This window comes from Procambarus clarkii, chromosome 51 (assembly GCF_040958095.1).
Source record: "Procambarus clarkii isolate CNS0578487 chromosome 51, FALCON_Pclarkii_2.0, whole genome shotgun sequence".
Classification (NCBI taxonomy): Eukaryota; Metazoa; Arthropoda; class Malacostraca; order Decapoda; family Cambaridae; genus Procambarus; species Procambarus clarkii.
Genome location: NC_091200.1, coordinates 1,152,842 through 1,167,579, shown reverse-complemented (window position 1 = coordinate 1,167,579; position 14,738 = coordinate 1,152,842).

Here is a 14,738-nt window from a genome sequence, read left to right as displayed (position 1 = left end):
GCTCTCAGCACGTATTCGCAGTTTGAAACTATGACTTTTCTTTACCAAATATATGCCAATTACTGGCATCAGCGATGGGTCACATTTTGCTCAAACCCTCCCTGCAGTTTTCAAAATGTCCCAAACATCCCAAATTTGACGCTTGAGCAATATTTTGGAGCCAAGTTCTGGGTCTCTGCACGTATTCGCAGTTTGAAATTACTACTTTTTATACCGAAAATATGCCAGTTACTGAAAGCAGCGATGGATCACATTTTGCCCAAGCCCTCCCTGCAATTTTTAAAATATCCCAAACGTCCCAAATTTGACGCTTGAGCCATATTTTGGAGCCAAATTCTTGCTCTCGGCACGTTTTCGCAGTTTGAAATTACGAATTTTATAACGAAAATATGCCAATTACTGAGAGCGGCGATGGGACACAGTTTGCCCAAAATCACCCTGCAGTTTTGAAAATATCTCAAACATCCCAAATTCGACTAATGAGCCATATTTTGGAGCCAAACTCTGGCTCTCTGCACGTATTCGCAGTTTGAAATTACGACTTTTTATACCGAATGTATGTCAATTACTGGGATCAGCGATGGGTCACATTTTGCCCAAACCCTCCCTGCAGTTTAAAAAATATCAGAAACATCCCAAATTCGACTATTGAGCAATATTTTGGAGCCAATTTCTGGCTCTGCAAGTATTCGCAGTATGAAATTACGACTTTTTATACCGAAAATATGCCAGTTACTAAAAGCAGCGATGAATCACATTTTGACCAAGACCTCTCTGCAGTTTTCAAAATATCCCAAACGTCCCAAATTCGACGCTTGATCCATATTTAGGAGCCAAATTCTGGCTCTCGGCACGTTATCGCAGTTTGACATTAAGAATTTTTTACCGAAAATATGCCAATTACTGAGAGCGGCGATGGGTCACAGTTTGCCCAAATTCACCCTGTAGTTTTGAAAATATCTCAAACATCCCAAATTCGACTCTTGAGCCATGTTTTGGAATCAAACTCTGGCTCTCTGCACGTATTCGCAGTTTGAAATTACGACTTTTTATACCGAATATATGCCAATTACTGGGATCAGCGATGGGTCACATTTTGCCCAAACCCTCCCTGCAGTTTTAAAAATATCACAAACATCCCAAATTCGACGCTTGAACCATATTTTGTAGCCAAATTCTGGCTCTTTGCACGTATTCGCAGTTTGAAATTACGACTTTTTATACCAAAATATGCCAAATACTGAACGCGCCGATGTTTTGGCACATTTTATAATATATTATAAAATTTTCACGCTTGGTATGTTTGGGATATTTATATCCCAAATTTTCGAACAGTGACCCAAACTTCAGGCATGTATTCGCAGTTTGAAATTACGAATTTTATACCGAAAATATGCCAATTACTGAAAGCAGCGATGGGTCACATTTTGCCCAAACCCTCCCTGCACTTTTGAAAATATCCCAAACATCCCAAATTCGACTCTAGAGCCATATTTTGGAGCCAAGTTCAGGCTCTCTGCACGTATTCGCTTTTTTAAATTACGAATTTTTATACCGAAAATATGCCAATTACTGAGCGCGCCGATGAGTCACATTTTGCCCAAGTACTCCCTGCAGTTTTTAAAATATCTCAAACATCCCAAATTCGACACTTGAACCATATTTTGAAGCCAAATTCTGGATCTCTGCACGTATTCGCAGTTTGAAATTACAAATTTTTATACCAAAATATGCCAATTACTGAGAGCGGCGATAGGACACAGTTTGCCCAAACTCATCCTGCAGTTTTAAAAATATCCCAAACATCCCAAATTCGACCCATGAAGAATATTTTGGAGCCAATTTCTGGCTCTCTGCACGTATTCGCAGTATGAGATTACGACTTTTTATACTGAAAATATGCCAGTTACTGAAAGCGGCGATGGATCACATTTTGCCCAAGCCCTCCCTGCAGTTTTGAAAATATCCCAAACGTCCCAAATTCGACGCTTGAGCCATATTTTGGAGCCAAATTCAGGCTCTCGGCACGTTTTCGCAGTTTGAAATTACGAATTTTATACCGAAAATATGCCAATTACTGAGAGCGGCGGTGGGTCACAGTTTGCTCAAATTCACCCTGCAGTTTTGAAAATATCTCAAACATCCGAAATTCGACTCTTGAGCCATATTTTCGAGCCAAATTCTGGCTCTCTGCACGTTTTCGCAGTTGGAAATTACGACTTTTTATACCGAAAATATGCCAATTACTGAACGCGCCGATGAGCCACATATTGCCCAAACCCACCCTGCAGTTTTTAAAATATCCCAAACATCCCAAATTTGACGCTTGAGCAATATTTTGGAGCAAAATTCTCGCTCTCTGCACGTATTCGCAGTATGAAATTACGACTTTTTGTACCGAATATATGCCAATTACTGGGATCAGCGATGGGTTTTCTTTTTCCCAAACCCTCCCTACAATTTTAAAAATGTCACGAACATCCCAAATTTGACGCTTGAACAATAATTGGAGCCAAATTCTGGCTCTCTGCACGTATTCGCAGCTTGAAAATACGACTTTTTATACCGAATATATGCCAATTACTGGGATCAGCGATGGGTCACATTTTGGCCAAACCCTCCCTGCAGTTTTAAAAATATCCCAAACATCCCAAATTTGACGCTTGAACCATAATTTGGAGCCAAATTCTGGCTCTCTGCACGTATTCGCAGTTTCAAATTACGACTTTTTATACAGAAAAAATGCCAATTACTGAAAGCGGCGATGGATCACGTTTTGCCCAAACCCTCCCTGCAGTTTTTTAAATATCCCAAACGTCCAAAATTCAACGCTTGAGCCATATTTTGGAGCAAAATTCTGGCTCTCGGCACGTTTTCGCTGGTTGAAATTACGAATTTTATACCGAAAATATGCCAATTACTGAGAGCAGCGATATGTCACAGTTTGCCCAAACCTGCCCGGCAGTTTTGAAAATATCCCAAATATCCCAAATTCGACTCTTGAACCATATTTTGTAGTTAAATTCTGGCTCTCTTCGCGTATTCGCAGTTTGAAATTAAGACTTTTTATACGGAATATATGCCAAATACTGGGATCAGCGATCGATCACATTTTGCCTAAATTCACCCTGCAGTTTTCAAAATAACCTAAACATGCCAAATTCGACGCTTGGGCCATATTAAGGAGCCAATTTCTGGCTCTCTGCATGTATTCGCAATTTGAAATTACTACTTTTTATACCAAAATATGCCAATTACTGAAAGCAGCGATGGGCCACATTTTGCCCAAACCCCCCTTTGCAGTTTTAAAAATATCTTGAACATCCCAAATTCGACGCTTGAGCCATATTTTGGAGCCAAATTCTGGCTCTCTGCACGTATTCGCAGTTTGAGATTACGACTTTTTATACCGAATATATGCCAATTCCTGGGATCAGCGATGGGTCACATTTTGCCCAAACCCTCCCTGCAGTTTTAAAAATATCACAAACATCCCAAATTCGACGCTTGAACCATATTTTGTAGCCAAATTCTGGCTCTTTGCACGTATTCGCAGTTTGAAATTACGACTTTTTATACCAAAATATGCCAATTACTGAACATCCCGATGAGTCACATTTTGCCCAAACCCTCCCTGCAGTTTTCAAAATATCACAAACATCCCAAATTCGACTCTTGAACAATATTTTCGAGCCCAATTCTGGCTTTCTGCACGTATTCGCAGTTTGAAATTACGACTTTTTATACAGAAAAAATGCCAAATACTGAAAGCGGCGATGGATCACATTTTGCCCAAAACCTCCCTGCAGTTTTCAAAATATCCCAAACATCCCAAATTCGACGCTTGGGCCATATTAAGGAGCCAAATTCTGGCTCTCTGCATTATTCGCAGTTTGAAATTACGAATTTTATACGGAAAATATGCCAATTACTGAGAGCGGCGATGGGTCATTGTTTGCCCAAACCCACCATGCAGTTTTGAAAATATCCTGAACATCCCAAATTCGACGCTTGAGCCATATTTTGGTTCCAAATTCTGGCTCTCTGCACGTATTCGCAGTTTGATATTACGAATTTTTATAGAGAAAAAATGCCAATTACTGAAAGCGGCGATGGATCACATTTTGCCCAAACCCTCCCAGCAATTTTCCAAATATCCCAAAAATCCCAAATTCGATGCTTGGACCAGATTAAGGAACCAAATTCTGGCTCTCTGCATGTATTCGCAGTTTAAAATTACGAATTTTATACCGAAAATATGCCAATTACTGAGAGAGGCGATGGGTCACAGTTTGCCTAAACCCACCTTGCAGTTTTGAAATTATCCCAAACATCCCAAATTTGACGCTTGAGCCTTATTTTGGTGCCAAATTCTGGCTCTCTGCACGTATTCGCAGTTTGAAATTACGACTTTTTATACCGAAAATATTCCAGTTACTGAACGCGCCGATGAGTCACATTTTGCCCAAATCCTCCCTGCAGTTTTTAAAATATCCCAAACATACCAAATTCGACTATTGATCTATATTTTGTAGCCAAACTCTGGCTCTCTGCACGTATTCGCAGTTTGAAATTACGAATTTTATACCGAATATATACCAATTACTGGGATCAGCAATGGGTCACATTTGGCCAAACCCTCCCTGCAGTTTTAAAAATATCACAAACATCCCAAATTCGACTCTTGAACCATATTTTGAAGCCAAATTCTGGCTCTTTGCACGTATTCGCAATTTGAAATTACGACTTTTTATACCGACAATATGCCATATAATGAAAGCGGCGATGAGTCACATTTTGCCCAAACCCCCTCTGCATTTGTCAAAATATCCCAAACATCCCAAATTTGACGCTTGAGCAATATTTTGGAGCCAAATTCTCGCTCTCTGCACGTATTCGCAGTTTAAAATTATGACTTTTTATACAGAAAAAATGCCAATTACTGAAAGCGGCTATGGATCACATTTTGCCCAAACCCTCGCTGCAGTTTTCAAAATATGCCAAACATCCCAAATTCGACCCTTGAACCATATTTTGGAGCCAAATTCTGACTCTCTGCACGTATTCGCAGTTTGAAATTACTACTTTTTATACCGATAATATGCCAGTTACTGAAAGCAGCGATGGATCACATTTTGCCCAAGACCTCACTGCAGTTTTCCAAATTTCCCAAACGTCCCAAATTCGACTCTTGAGCCATATTTTGGCGCCAAATTCTGTCTCTCTGCACGTATTCGCAGTTTGAAATTACGACTTTTTATACCGAAAATATTCCAAATACTGAAAGCGGCGATGGGTCACATTTTGCTCAAACCCCTCTGCAGTTTTCGAAATATCCCAAACATCCCAAATACAACCCTTGAGGAATATTTTGGAGCCAATTTCTGACTCTCTGCACGTATTCGCAGTATGAAATAACGACTTTTTATACAGAAAATATGCCAGTTACTGAAAGCGGCGATGGATCACATTTTGCCCAAGACCTCCCTGCAGTTTTGAAAATATCCCAAACATCCCATGTTCGACGCTTGAGCCATATTTTGGCGCCAAATTCTGGCTCTCTGCACGTATTCGCAGTTTGAAATTACGACTTTTTATACCGAAAATATGCCAATTACTGAACGCGCCGATGAGGCACATTTTGCCCAAACCCTCCCTGCAGTTTTCAAAATATCCCAAACATCCCAAATTCGACTATTGATCAATATTTTGGAGAAAATTTCTGGCTCTCTGCACGTATTCGCAGTATGAAATAACGACTTTTTATACAGAAAATATGCCAGTTACTGAAAGCGGCGATGGATCACATTTTGCCCAAGACCTCCCTGAAGTTTTCAAAATATCCCAAACGTCCCAAATTCGACGCTTGATCCATATTTAGGAGCTAAATTCTGGCTCTCAGCACGTTATCGCAGTTTGAAATTAAGAATTTTATACCGAAAATATGCCAATTACTGAGAGCGGCGATGGGTCACAGTTTGCCCAAATTCACCCTGCAGTTTTGAAAATATCTCAAACATCCCAAATTCGACTCTTGAGCCATATTTTGGAACCAAACTCTGGCTCTCTGCACGTATTCGCAGTTTGAAATTACGACTTTTTATACCGAATATATGCCAATTACTGGGATCAGCGATGGGTCACATTTTGCTCAAACCCTTTCTGCAGTTTTCAAAATATCCCAAACGTCCCAAATTCGACGCTTGAGCCATATTTTGGAGCCAAATTCTAGCTCTCGGTTCGTTTTCGCAGTTTGAAATTATGAATTTTATACCGAAAGTATGCCAATTATTTAAAGCGGCGATGGGTCACAGTTTGCCCAAATTCACCCTGCAGTTTTGAAAATATCTCAATCATCCCAAATTCGACTCTTGAGCCATATTTTGGAACCAAACTCTGGCTCTCTGCACGTATTCGCAATTTGAAATTACGTTTTTTTATACCGAATATATACAAATTTCTGGGATCAGCGATGGGTCACATTTTGCCCAAACCCTCCCTGCAGTTTTAAAAATATCACAAACATCCCAAATTCGACGCTTGATCCATATTTTGTAGCAAAATTCTGGCTCTTTGCACGTATTCGCAGTTTGATATTACAATTTTTTATACCGACAATATGCCAAATACTGAAAGCGGCAACTAGTCACATTTTGCCCAAACCCCGCCTGCAGTTTTCAAAATATCCCAAACATCCCAAATTCGACTCTTGAGCCATATTTTGGAGCCAAACTCTGGCTCTCTGCACGTATACGCAGTTTGAAATTACGACTTTTTATACCGAATATATATCAATTACTGGGATCAGCGATGGGTCACATTTTGCCCAAACCCTCCCTGCAGTTTAAAAAATATCACAAACATCCCAAATTCGACTCTTGAATCATATTTAGAGCCAAATTCTGGCTCTCTGCACGTATTCGCAGTTTGAAATTACGACTTTTTATACAGAAAAATGCCAATTACTGAAAGCGGCGATGGATCACATTTTGCCCAAAACCTCCCTGAAGTTTTCAAAATATCCCAAACATCCCAAATTCGACGCTTGGGCCATATTAAGGAGCCAAATTCAGGCTCTCTTCATGTATTCGCAGTTTGAAATTACGAATTTTATACCGAAAATATGCCAATTACTGAGAGCGGCGATGGGTCACAGTTTGCCCAAACCCACCCTGCAGTTTTGAAAATATCCCAAACATCCCAAGTTCGACGCTTGAGCCATATTTTGGCGCCAAATTCTGGCTCTCTGCACGTATTCGCAGTTTGAAATTACGACTTTTTATACCGAAAATATCCCAATTACTGAACGCGCCGATGAGTCACATTTTCCCCAAACCCCCTCTGCAGTTTTCAAAATATCCCAAACATCCCAAATTCGACGCTTGAACTATATTTTGGAGCCAAATTCTCGCTCTCTGCACGTATTCGCAGTTTAAAATTACGAATTTTTATACAGAAAAAATGCCAATTACTGAAAGCGGCGATGGATCACATTTTGCCCAAACCCTCGCTGCAGTTTTCAAAATATGCCAAACATCCCAAATTCTACCCTTGAACCATATTTTGGAGCCAAATTCTGGCTCTCTGCACGTATTCGCAGTTTGAAATTTCGAATTTTTATACCGATATTATGCCCGTTACTGAAAGCAGCGATGGATCTCATTTTGCCCAAGACCTCACTGCAGTTTTCCAAATTTCCCAAACGTCCCAAATTCGACTTTTGAGCCATATTTTGGCGCCAAATTCTGTCTCTCTTCACGTATTCGCAGTTTGAAATTACGACTTTTTATACCAAAAAATGCCAATTACTGAACGCGCCGATGAGTCACATTTTGCCCAAACCCTCCCTGCTCTTTTCAAAATATCCAAAACATCCTAAATTTGACGCTTGAGCAATATTTTGGTGCAAAACTCTCGCTCTCAGCACGTATTCGCAGTTTCAAACTATGACTTTTTTTTACCGAATATATGCCAATTACTGGGATCAGCGATGGGTCACATTTTGCTCAAACCCTCCTTGCAGTTTTAAAAATATCACAAACATCCCAAATTCGACTTTTGAACCATATTTTAGAACCAAATTCTGGCTCTCTGCATGTATTCGCAATTTGAAATTACGAATTTTATACCGAAAATATGCCAATTACTGAGAGAGGCGATGGGTCACAGTTTTCCTAAACCCACCTTGCAGTTTTGAAATTATCCCAAACATCCCAAATTTGACGCTTGAGCCTTATTTTGTCGCCAAATTCTGGCTCTCTGCACGTATTCGCAGTTTGAAATTACGACTTTTTATACCGAAAATATTCCAGTTACTGAACGCGCCGATGAGTCACATTTTGCCCAAATCCTCCCTGCAGTTTTCAAAATATCCCAAACATGCCAAATTCGACTATTGAGCTATATTTTTTAGCCAAACTCTGGCTCTCTGCACGTATTCGCAGTTGAAAATTACGAATTCTTATACCGAATATATACCAATTACTGGGATCAGCGATGGGTCACATTTTGCCTAAACCATCACTGCAGTTTTAAAAATATCACAAATATCCCAAATTCGACTTTTGAACCATATTTTGAAGCCAAATTCTGGCTCTCTGCACGTATTCGCAGTTTGATATTACGACATTTTATACAGAAAAAATGCTAATTACTGAAAGCGGCGATGGATCACATTTTGCCCAAACCCTCGCTGCAGTTTTCAAAATATGCCAAACATCCAAAATTCGACCCTTGAACCATATTTTGGAGCCAAATTCTGACTCTCTGCACGTATTCGCAGTTTGAAATTACGACTTTTTATACCGAAAATATTCCAAATACTGAAAGCGGCGATGGGTCACATTTTGCCCAAACCCCTCTGCAGTTTTCGAAATATCCCATACATCCCAAATACAACCCTTGAGGAATATTTTGGAGCCAATTTCTGACTCTCTGCATGTATTCGCAGTATGAAATTCCGACTTTTTATACCGAAAATATGCCAGTTACTGAAAGCGGCGATGGATCACATTTTGCCCAAGCCCTTTCTGCAGTTTTCAAAATATCCCAAACGTCCCAAATTCGACGCTTGAGCCATATTTTGGAGCCAAATTCTAGCTCTCGGTTCGTTTTCGCAGTTTGAAATTACGAAATTTATACCGAAAGTATGCCAATTATTTAAAGCGGCGATGGGTCATAGTTTGCCCAAATTCACCCTGCAGTTTTGAAAATATCTCAATCATCCCAAATTCGACTCTTGAGCCATATTTTGGAACCAAACTCTGGCTCTCTGCACGTATTCGCAATTTGAAATTACGACTTTTTATACCGAATATATACAAATTACTGGGATCAGCGATGGGTCACATTTTGCCCAAACCCTCGCTGCAGTTTTCAAAATATGCCAAACATCCCAAATTCGACCCTTGAACCATATTTTGGAGCCAAATTCTGACTCTCTGCACGTATTCGCAGTTTGAAATTACGACTTTTTATACCGATAATATGCCAGTTACTGAAAGCAGCGATGGATCACATTTTGCCCAAGACCTCACTGCAGTTTTCCAAATTTCCCAAACGTCCCAAATTCGACTCTTGAGCCATATTTTGGCGCCAAATTCTGTCTCTCTGCACGTATTCGCAGTTTGAAATTACGACTTTTTATACCGAAAATATTCCAAATACTGAAAGCGGCGATGGGTCACATTTTGCTCAAACCCCTCTGCAGTTTTCGAAATATCCCAAACATCCCAAATACAACCCTTGAGGAATATTTTGGAGCCAATTTCTGACTCTCTTCACGTATTCGCAGTATGAAATTCATAATTTTTATACCGAAAATATGCCAGTTACTGAAAGCGGCGATGGATCACATTTTGCCCAAGCCCACCCTGCTGTTTTGAAAATATCCCAAACATCCCATGTTCGACGCTTGAGCCATATTTTGGCGCCAAATTCTGGCTCTCTGCACGTATTCGCAGTTTGAAATTACGACTTTTTATACCGAAAATATGCCAATTACTGAACGCACCGATGAGCCACATTTTGCCCAAATCCTCCCTGCAGTTTTCAAAATATCCCAAACATGCCAAATTCGACTATTGAGCTATATTTTGTAGCCAAATTCTGGCTCTCTGCACGTATTCGCAGTTTGAAATTACGACTTTTTATACAGAAAAATGCCAATTACTGAAAGCGGCGATGGATCACATTTTGACCAAAACCTCCCTGAAGTTTTCAAAATATCCCAAACATCCCAAATTCGACGCTTGGGCCATATTAAGGAGCCAAATTCTGGCTCTCTTCATGTATTCGCAGTTTGAAATTACGAATTTTATTCCGAAAATATGCCAATTACTGAGAGCGGCGTTGGGTCACAGTTTGCCCAAACCCACCCTGCAGTTTTGAAAATATCCCAAACATCCCAAGTTCGACGCTTGAGCCATATTTTAGCGCCAAATTCTGGCTCTCTGCACGTATTCGCAGTTTGAAATTACGACTTTTTATACCGAAAATATCCCAATTACTGAACGCGCCGATGAGTCACATTTTCCCCAAACCCCCTCTGCAGTTTTCAAAATATCCCAAACATCGCAAATTCGACGCTTGAACTATATTTTGTAGCCAAATTCTGGCTCTTTGCACGTATTCGCAGTTTGAAATTACGACTTTTTATACCGACAATATGCCATATACTGAAAGCGGCGATGAGTCACATTTTGCCCAAACCCCCTCTGCATTTGTCAAAATATCCCAAACATCCCAAATTTGACGCTTGAGCAATATTTTGGAGCCAAATTCTCGCTCTCTGCACGTATTCGCAGTTTAAAATTACGAATTTTTATACAGAAAAAATGCCAATTACTGAAAGCGGCGATGGATCACATTTTGCCCAAACCCTCGCTGCAGTTTTCAAAATATGCCAAACATCCCAAATTCTACCCTTGAACCATATTTTGGAGCCAAATTCTGGCTCTCTGCACGTATTCGCAGTTTGAAATTTCGAATTTTTATACCGATATTATGCCAGTTACTGAAAGCAGCGATGGATCTCATTTTGCCCAAGACCTCACTGCAGTTTTCCAAATTTCCCAAACGTCCCAAATTCGACTTTTGAGCCATATTTTGGCGCCAAATTCTGTCTCTCTTCACGTATTCACAGTTTGAAATTACGAATTTTTATACCAAAAAATGCCAATTACTGAACGCGCCGATGAGTCACATTTTGCCCAAACCCTCCCTGCTCTTTTCAAAATATCCAAAACATCCTAAATTTGACGCTTGAGCAATATTTTGGTGCAAAACTCTCGCTCTCAGCACGTATTCGCAGTTTCAAACTATGACTTTTTTTTACCGAATATATGCCAATTACTGGGATCAGCGATGGGTCACATTTTGCTCAAACCCTCCTCGCAGTTTTAAAAATATCACAAACATCCCAAATTCGACTTTTGAACCATATTTTAGAACCAAATTCTGGCTCTCTGCATGTATTCGCAATTTGAAATTACGAATTTTATACCGAAAATATGCCAATTACTGAGAGAGGCGATGGGTCACAGTTTTCCTAAACCCCCCTTGCAGTTTTGAAATTATCCCAAACATCCCAAATTTGACGCTTGAGCCTTATTTTGTCGCCAAATTCTGGCTCTCTGCACGTATTCGCAGTTTGAAATTACGACTTTTTATACCGAAAATATTCCAGTTACTGAACGCGCCGATGAGTCACATTTTGCCCAAATCCTTCCTGCAGTTTTCAAAATATCCCAAACATGCCAAATTCGACTATTGAGCTATATTTTGTAGCCAAACTCTGGCTCTCTGCACGTATTCGCAGTTGAAAATTACGAATTCTTATACCGAATATATACCAATTACTGGGATCAGCGATGGGTCACATTTTGCCCAAACCATCACTGCAGTTTTAAAAATATCACAAACATCCCAAATTCGACTTTTGAACCATATTTTGAAGCCAAATTCTGGCTCTCTGCACGTATTCGCAGTTTGATATTACGACATTTTATACAGAAAAAATGCCAATTACTGAAAGCGGCGATGGATCACATTTTGCCCAAACCCTCGCTGCAGTTTTCAAAATATGCCAAACATCCCAAATTCGACCCTTGAACCATATTTTGGAGCCAAATTCTGACTCTCTGCACGTATTCGCAGTTTGAAATTACGACTTTTTATACCGAAAATATTCCAAATACTGAAAGCGGCGATGGGTCACATTTTGCCCAAACCCCTCTGCAGTTTTCGAAATATCCCAAACATCCCAAATACAACCCTTGAGGAATATTTTGGAGCCAATTTCTGACTCTCTGCGTGTATTCGCAGTATGAAATTCCGACTTTTTATACCGAAAATATGCCAGTTACTGAAAGCGGCGATGGATCACATTTTGCCCAAGCCCTTTCTGCAGTTTTCAAAATATCCCAAACGTCCCAAATTCGACGCTTGAGCCATATTTTGGAGCCAAATTCTAGCTCTCGGTTCGTTTTCGCAGTTTGAAATTACGAAATTTATACCGAAAGTATGCCAATTATTTAAAGCGGCGATGGGTCACAGTTTGCCCAAATTCACCCTGCAGTTTTGAAAATATCTCAATCATCCCAAATTCGACTCTTGAGCCATATTTTGGAACCAAACTCTGGCTCTCTGCACGTATTCGCAATTTGAAATTACGAATTTTTATACCGAATATATACAAATTACTGGGATCAGCGATGGGTCACATTTTGCCCAAACCCTCCCTGTAGTTTTAAAAATATCACAAACATCCCAAATTCGACGCTTGAACCATATTTTGTAGCAAAATTCTGGCTCTTTGCACGTATTCGCAGTTTGATATTACGACTTTTTATACCGACACTATGCCAAATACTGAAAGCGGCGACTAGTCATATTTTGCCCAAACCCCGCCTGCAGTTTTCAAAATATCCCAAACATCCCAAATTCGACCCTTGAGCCATATTTTGTAGCCAAATTCTGGTTCTTTGCACGTATTCGCAGTTGATATTACGACTTTTTATACCGACAATATGCCAAATACTGAAAGCGGCGATGAGTCACATTTTGCCCAAACCCCCCCTGCAGTTTTCAAAATATCCCAAACATCCTAAATTCGACCCTTGAGCCATATTTTGGAGCCAAATTCTGGCTCTCTGCACGTATTCGCAGTTTGAAATTACGACTTTTTATACCGACAATATGCCAAATACTGAAAGCGGAGATGAGTCACATTTTGCCCAAACCCCCTCTGCAGTTGTCAAAATATTCCAAACATCCCAAATTTGAAGCTTGAGCAATATTTTGGAGCCAAATTCTCGCTCTCTGCACGTATTCGCAGTTTGAAGTTACGACTTTTTATACCGAATATATGCAAATTACTGGGATCAGCGATGTGTCACATTTTGCCCAAACCATCCCTGCAGTTTTAAAAATATCACAAACATCCCAAATTCGACTCTTGAACCATATTTTGGAGCCAAATTCTGGCTTTCTGCCCGCATTCGCAGTTTCAAATTACGACATTTTATACAGAAAAAATGCCAATTACTGAAAGCGGCGATGGATCACATTTTCCCCAAATCCTCCCTGCACTTTTCAAAATATCCCAAACATCCCAAATTCGACGCTTGGGCCATATTAAGGAGCCAAATTCTGGCTCTCTGCATGTATTCGCAGTTTGAATTTACGAATTTTATACCGAAAATATGCCAATTACTGAGAGCGGCGATGGGTCACTGTTTGCCCAAACACACCTTGCTGTTTTGAAAATATCCCAAACATCCAAAATTCGACACTTGAACCATATTTTGAAGCCAAATTCTGGCTCTCTGCACGTATTCGCAGTTTGAAATTACGACTTTTTATACCGAAATTATGCCAGTTACTGAAAGCAGCGATGGATCACATTTTGCCCAAGCCCTCCCTGCAGTTTTCCAAATCTCCCAAACGGTCCAAACTCGACTCTTGAACCATATTTTGGCGCAAAGTTCTGTCTCTCTGCACGTATTTGCAGTTTGAAATTACGAATTTTTATACCAAAATATGCCAATTACTGAACGCGCCAATGAGTCACATTTTGCCCAAACCTTCCCTACATATTTCAAAATATCCAAAACATCCCAAATTTGAAGCTTGAGCCATATTTTGTAGCCAAACTCTGGCTCTCTGCACGTATTCGCAGTTTGAAATTACGAATTTTTATACCGAATATATGCCAATTACTGGGATCAGCGATGGGTCACATTTTGCCCAAACCCTCCCTGCAGTTTTAAAATATCACAAACATCCCAAATTCGACGCTTGAACCATATTTTGGAGCCAAATTCTGGCTCTCTGCACGTATTCGCAGTTTGATATTACGAATTTTTATACAAAAAAATGCCAATTACTGAGAGCGGCGATGGATCACATTTTGCCCAAACCCTCTCTGCAGTTTTCAAAATATCCCAAACATCCCAAATTCGACCCTTGAACCATATTTTGTAGCCAAATTCTGTCCCTCTGCACGTATTCGCAGTTTGAAATTACGACGTTTTATACCGAAAATATATTAAATACTGAAAGCGGCGATGGGTCACAATTTGCCCAAACCCCTCTGCAGTTTTCGAAATATCCCAAACATCCCAAATACGACCCTTGAGGAATATTTTGGAGCCAATTTCTGACTCTCTGCGCGTATTCGCAGTATGAAATTCCGATTTTTTATACCGAAAATATGCCAGTTACTGAAAGCGGCGATG